Raw genomic sequence first — 7,788 nt, forward strand, 5'->3', positions numbered from 1 at the left:
ATGAGACGAAGTGGTAACGTTTCCGCCGATTGTCAAACTCTCCGGCCAAACTTCCGTTCTCCATTTCAGCCGGAAACGATGAAATTACCAAAATCAGTAAAGAAACTACAATACATGTTTCTTGAATTAACGAAACGTCAGTTTCAGTGTACCATTTCGTGTACAAAAGAAATTACAAGAAGAACCTAATTACTTACCCGTGTGTCAAGAATGACATTCTAAGAAGGATACAATACATACAAGTATCTACTCGATTAATTTTTGTTAATTAATTTTTAACTCTGAACCCACCATACGATGTTTATCCTGGAATTATCTAATTTTGATTAAACTACAAGTCATTAAAATACAAATCGTATTTCATAATACCAATCTTATCGCGTGATCATTCGCTTCTGACATTATTAATAGAACGTCTATCTAGAATTATTATTTAAAAAAAGTTGGAAAATCCGATAGAGGTGATATAAGAGCCCGCATTAAACACTGCTTCGATTTATCCAAGAAGCAATTTCATCTTCGATCAGCTTCGAACTTTCACGAAACTCGTATACACGTGTGATTTCAAAGATAAAATAAAAGCAAATATAAATCGGCGCTAGGAGATGTTTCTCCTCGTCCCATCCTCCCAGATACAGCAACTATTAGGTCGTCCGAAAAGTTTCTTTCGTTTTATAAGGAAGTAATGGATGCACAACATTTTCCATTTCATATTATTTTATCGAATTGCGTTTTATCGAATATCGATCCATTTCGTTCTATCAAACTAAAGATCACAACGTTCCACAGATTAGGTTTCATGTTCGTAATAAAGATGCATCGTTGTAAAACACGTGTCTGTGAAAGAAAGACACGTTTCGGGCAATCTAATAAATCCAGAAATTGGATTTAACTGAATGAAATATAGATCCGAGTGGTTTATCTTCGTTTAAAAGCGTAGCTCGCGCTTTTGTTCGACGTATGGAGGAGTTTCGAAAATTCAACATCGGCATCGCGTTCGATGCGTCGTTACGCTGCGGGACGCCTGTGAACATGGCAGAAATCTGGGCTACGCACGTGCAAATGTACCGTAATAATAATTGTTTCCTTAATTACAGCCACGGCGTATGATTATGCGTACGGTTCGTTCGTCGCGTTCTTTTTTCACGAAGATCGCGCCGCTCCTAGAAAAATTGGTTCCTTCGCAACCGTTTCGGCGACGTACGGATGCGAGCAATGATTCATCGAGATCAGCTAACGTGTCTCTTTGAAATTGCGCGTGAAAGTACGACGGGTTTGCAGTGATGAGATCATCGAGAGGTGAAGCATGGGATCGCGTGGGTGACCATGTGGTTCGCGTTAAAATTCCCAGTCTTTTCGTAGTATTTTCTCGTCGATAAACGAATCGAAGTGACGTTGCAAGCGATTCGAGGGATTTGCGTCGGGAAATATGCGACCAAGCGTTGATTAGCATAGGACGATAATCGAAGCGAAAATGTTTATGGATTTATAGGTTTTATGGTGCGAGAATACAGAGAACGCGTATAATATGGAAAAATAAGCAAAGCATCGAAACGAAAGCGATCAACTTGTGACGATATTCAAGAAATGAAATCGATCTTTATCTAAGTTCTATTTCTGTTAGCCACGAAATTAATGGAAATATAAATTTACACGAAGATTCGTAGTCTAGTGATTATAATTGGCAGCGTGAATGTGTCAAGTGTGTGCAGGTTTCTTAATTTTTAATTGGACAGTATTAGTTATAATAAAATGTAGAGATGTTATATTCATGGGAAGCTGTTTCATTTGAAATTCCATTTAATTTCAACTTAGTTAACATCTTCTTTAATTAATAAATAACACCTCCGACTCGTAGTTGGTCATTTGCAAAGTGTAATTGCCACTTGATAAAATAATTACGTGCCCGTCACGCCTTATACAGGCAAGATAATAGCGATCAACGAACAATTTAAGTACACAATATCTATATTCATGACGTACGAGCAAATCGTTGTGTAATTCGTGTAAGATTTGTTTCAAGAATTATTTGAACCGTCGGTGTTAAATTGAAGCAAAGTAACAGTAACGTGCCGGTGATATTAAAACGGCATGAACAATTTCGAGGCAGTGAAAAAATTGTGCGTTGTAGATAGAAGATTCATAGTGCTCTTGAATTACACACACACACACACACACATATATATGTAATTTACAAGTTACATTATAATATCCGGCCATATAATATAATTAATAATTTCCAATCGTTCGGTATCGTTGCATGTGCATCAATCGTTAAACAAAAACAAAAAAAAAAAAAAATATTAAATCAAAATTCAGATGGAAATGAGCTGGGATACACGTTTGACGCGGTTGGAAGATTTTTAGCGATAAAACGTAAATTACGAGCAGAACGCTGAGATTCGCAAAGTCTCTACTGTTGCGCTGACATCGTTCCCTATCCTGGTATTGAAATCACTCTGAACTCTGAACCATGCGTTTCCTGATATGCCTAACGCTATATGCTATGCTATAAAAATGGATCGAGCGCTTTACGTCAGTTCTTTTCCTTTCCTTCTTCTTCTTCTTCTTCTTTTTTCTATTCTCATAACAAAAAAAAAAAAAAGTCTCCCAAAATTGCGATCTTGTGGCGAAAAAATGTGCATAGAAACATCGATAGCGATTATTAAAAGACTAACCGATTATTTTACGATCGACTTTAGCCATCACAATCTTCATAGACATCTGCGCTAATTGGTATTCGAGTTACGATTGTATTGTAATCGCGTCTAGCTATTATAATTTTATTTGTTTTTACAATTCTTCTGGTTCGCGAGTTCTCTGTAGAATGTTCGTTATCTTCTTTTACATTCTATTGCCGTCGTTTATCGACTTGTTTCTCTGTCATTTCTACCCGTACACTGTTTCCGTTTTACTTTTAAAATTCCGCCCAGATGATCCGACAGTTTTTCCCCCAGTTTTCTTACGTCCATATTCTAGTTGATTATTATTTCGTTGCAATTTCATTTATTATACTTATTATCTATCGATAACGAGCATCGAGAAGATCGCAAATGGTCGTAGACGGGCTCATTAACGCTGCAACTAGACGCTTGGAATCCTATCGAGAAAATGGAACGAGTTTCAGTTGTAAAACGATCGACCAGGAGCCATGAATTTAATTGCTGAGCAAATAGCTGCGCACTGGAGAACAATGGGCCGTTCGATGCGAACAGTTACGGGAAATTAGCCCGTTAACATGGCGCATTAACATGTTACAACGTTAAAGTGTTAGCGCTTACAGCGAACGACAGACACCTTGCGCTTCGCTCGAGTTTCCCGGTTTCGATACAAATCGTTTCAAAGCTTTCCTTAATTGAACGCGCGGCTGCCAATTAAAGCGAAACGTTAACAGGTCGGAAGTTGTCTTTCCTGACAGCGAAGGAGAGAGAAAGGAAGAAAGTATCGTCGAATTTTAAGCATCTTTTCGTGCCTTGCGTTATGATACAGCGAGTATCTCGATTTTATCGTTGCTTGTGTCAGGATGGAGAAGAGGAAGCGATCTTCAACGCGGCTACAGGAACAAAGTTGTACATTTAAATGAAATAATAAGAAACGGCAGGTCGAAATCGAAGTTGGTAAAAACGTTGAATTTTTTCTTTCGATATTTAAAAGAGGCGACAAAGAAGATTCTCTTTGCCCGGATTAATCCGAGCCGAGAAAAGATTCGAATTTGTATCTAAGAAATATTCCAACCGAACGATATTTAAGAATGTTTAAGATGGAAATACAGGATGGTGGTCGCTGGTAACGTTCAGCGGTGCGCGCGGTTTTAAACGAGCAAAACACTAACACAGAAAAGACGAATAAAACGACAGATAATATTCCTAAAGTTGTCGGGAATAAAATACACAGATCTTAAGATATATTTTTCCATTAGCCTTTTATCTCGCTATACTTTGCCGATCGAGTTTTTCGATCTCCGCTGAACTGCCGATGTCGCTCATCGGAGGCTCCTAAAGCCAAGAGATCAGCTTCCCGGTAGCCGCGCGAACAGAAACAGCCTTTCCTATGGAACGACCATTGGGTCACAACGAACAATAGGTGGAAAAAAATTGATCGATCGAGAAAGCAGGAACGCGAATACGTTGGAATAGCAGTGAGCGTGCAATTGCACGGCGATTCTGAATATCGACACGAATCTCCGCTTTCGAGGCAGCGGTATTAGCCGCGTGAATGGTGTTACCGGTTAAACGGGAGAATCGTGGGAACGAGAGGCGAATGAAACAGACCTAGAAAGAGGAGGAGGAGGAGCAGCAGCAGCAGCGGGAGAAGGAGCAGCAGGACGAAGAAAGGGAAGAAGGAAAGAGGAAAAAGACGAAGAGGACGTGCAGCAAGGTGAAAGAAATACGGTCGGTAGGGAGAAGGTCTTCTCCGCCGTAAGCAACGAGGATATCGCGATCGTGAATAGCAAGGACACGAACAGCGTTCGCGAGTAGCTTCCCAGTGAAAGAAGGGATATCCGAGTCCCCACTATTAAATGGCTCGACTCTGACGCGGTAAGGAGAAGCTACATCGGGGGCGGTAGAATACCACCAGCCTCAGTGCAATTTCGACATTCGTCTCGCAGTCACTTGTCACAAAAGGGCGATCGTTTTACGATCTTGTCCGACTCTTGCTCCGATTTTACGATCTTCGAAACGTGAGAGAAAGGTATGCACCACCAAAGGATGGTGATAGAGGGCGAAGGCGTTTGATGGACGCGCGAAGAACCGCGGCACGCCGTTCAAGTTGCCGAAGAAACAGATAAAAGATGCGCCGGATCGTTTAAAGAGAAATTGTAGGATTTCGTTGTGGAAGAGAAGCGCGTTTTCTTTCGCGAAGAATCTACGTTTCCGGATGAAATTATCGGAGAGACCGGATCGAAGGACGAGCGAAGATAGAACTGTTTAGAGAGAAACTCCGAGGCTACGCTTTTGGCGAGCAACTGGAACGCGTGGAAGAAGTTGGAAGGAAGAGTTTGTTTAGAGAGAAATTGAATCGTATCTCGCGAACGACTACGGCTATTTGGCAAGGTACCCAAGAATATCGTAAATGAAGGAACAGTCTAGATAAGAACAGAGAGATTTTTCTCCAGAGGGTTAAATTTCCGCGACACTCCGTGCTGGAACACGGCTGTCCCAAAAGAAAGACAAAACGTTGGACGATGTGGTCGGAGAACATCGGAGAGCGATTCTCGTCAAGGACAAAAGGGTAAAGTTGCACAACAGGATATTACGAAAGAATTTTTGCATGAAATTTGAAGGGAATAGGATAGAGGCGTATTACGGTGGGAAAAGAAGGAATTAGAAGATGTAAACATTGGAACGATCGTGATCGTTTGACAAATTGGACAGCACCGCGGAGATCGGTAGCCTAACGCAATTGCCATAAGCACAGGTTCTGGCGTACCGATAAAAGATAATTAGCCTAGCGATAAAAAATTGAAAGGAGTAAGTTGACTTGCAAAAACATCGATAGGAAGAGAAAGTAACTAAAGAACGGCATCTCTAACAAGCTGATTGCTATGAATCTCGACAGATTTCAATTACAAATAAAAGAACCGTTTTGTGTAAGAAACTATTACGATCGAGCGTCGTTATTTTTATTTTGACCATCGACCAAGCTGGCAGAAGCGCCGTATAAAGCGATAAAAATAGAAAGGAATTGTAAACGAAGACTCGTAAAAGTCGGGCTTCCATTAGCGCGAAAGGAACAAAGGATTTGACAGCGAAATAGAAACGAACTGCTTGAGTTTGCATTTTCGTGGAAAAGATCGAGAAGCAGCGGACGGTGAAGGAAGTGACCTGGTCAGAGGATTCTTCTTCAACGACGAACTTCCACAAATTGAACGTTTCCTGTGATTTTACTGGAGCACGAACGACCGTGTCCACGAACATGCAAGACCTCTTTGATGGCACGCAATGACACAAAACGCGTATTTATTTCTTCGTCGATTAGCGTGTCTACCTAGAAACGCGTCGTGCCGGAAGCCCATTGCAGAATCATCAACGTCTCTTCGATTCGAACATATCTCGGTCACAGAATCAATCTGTCATACATAATTGAACGAAACAAGGAGCATATTGCCGCTTTTTCGATATTCCTTTGATTTCTTTCCTTTGACACGATTCCGAGATCATTTACCGACGATGATAACAGGAAAGACGATCTCTTCGGTTCGAATAGAACGTGACGAAGGATCGAGGATTTATCAGACACGTGACACGTACGCTGGAAAATGATCAAAGAGGAAGGACACTGTATTTCTGCGATGTTTCTCTGCTTTCATGCATCTGCAGCATTCTAAGGTCGTGATACTTTTCCAGGGAAATTATTTGAAAATCTGATCTTTTCAGATCGAACAGACGCGTTCGAATGATCGACGATCTGTCGCAAACTATCCAACGACTCGTTACGAAGAGAAAAAGAATGTCACGGTTCTAAGATCGCATCTTCAGGGAAATAATCGATAAATATAATCCCTCGATCGGAAATAGAACACGATCGAAGGATCAGCGATCCATCATACGCGATCGACCGAGAGGCGAAAGGAAAGAGAAGAAACACGCTACTACCTTCGTAACCGTTTCCTTGATTTCTTGCATCCAACACGACTTCAAGATCGCTCCGCGACAAAAATAATTAAAAAACATAATTCCACGCAACTTTCCTAGGCGTTAGCCCTGGAGCAGCAACGATCGGATCGATAAGAGCAGATCGTATAGTCGTGGATGGCGAGAGACTCGAAAGGACAGCCGCCGGAAGCGAAGAGGAAAAACGACGAATGGTCGGAGAAGAGTAAAAACGACACCGGAGGAGTCGGTCGAATCAGAGAAAGCAGCAAGAAACGATTCGAAGCGCAAAAAGGGATGAAACGTTTCGGGGCTTATGAGGCGTGAAACCAAGATCGCGAATCTCTTCAGCAAGTGGTTGGTTTACGGACGAGCGGACGAGTACATAGGGAGGAGACTCGTACGTTATGAGGCGAGGATGATCGTCGAGCAAGTCGACAAGTTGGGAACGAAGCGAGTGTTATAGTTGGACAGGCGAAGAAGAAACAGCAACTGCAAGTTGAAGCTTTAATTATCATTATTCTCTTTGTCTCGAAGAGCGTATTTGAATGGCAACGATGAGAAATTTAAAGAACATTCCAAAGAATTGAAGATTTCGTTCTTTGGAAAGGAGAGACTGTTCTTCCTGGAAAGAAGAAAACAGGAGAAGAGATAATCAGCTGCGGGGAAACCATACGAGTCTGACACGGTATTCGCATCTGCAAGAAGAAACTCTGACAGGTGAGTAACGAAAATTGGTTATTATTTGTCTGTAAAAAATAATCAAACTCCGATGCTTCTCCGTTTACTCTTTTTACTCGATAGAACGATTGATTCAATAAGATGAACGTTATTAGTCGTACGAGATCTTTAAACGAAACATAAATCGGGATAGCAACCGAAATACAAAGTTTTAAACGTTTTTCACAACACGATAATATTCAGCGATAAATTTAATTAACAAAATGACGAAGGTTCCTAATCGCGTGAGACAGCGATTTCGCAATGAAGCTACAGAGAAATAGGTATATCAAGTATTTTTAGAAACATAGCGAATATTAGGTGAAAATTATTTGTCCTACATGACGAGGATTCAAAAATGTGTAATCGGGATAACGACACAAGTGGGAAGAAACGTGGTGCGTTTTTCCAAACGTGTTCCCGTTTCACTGAATTCTAATCAAATCTGTTAGACACGACGAAAGGGGAGAGAAAA

This window comes from Bombus bifarius, unplaced genomic scaffold (genome assembly GCF_011952205.1).
Source record: "Bombus bifarius isolate JDL3187 unplaced genomic scaffold, Bbif_JDL3187 scf7180000008023, whole genome shotgun sequence".
NCBI lineage: Eukaryota > Metazoa > Arthropoda > Insecta > Hymenoptera > Apidae > Bombus > Bombus bifarius.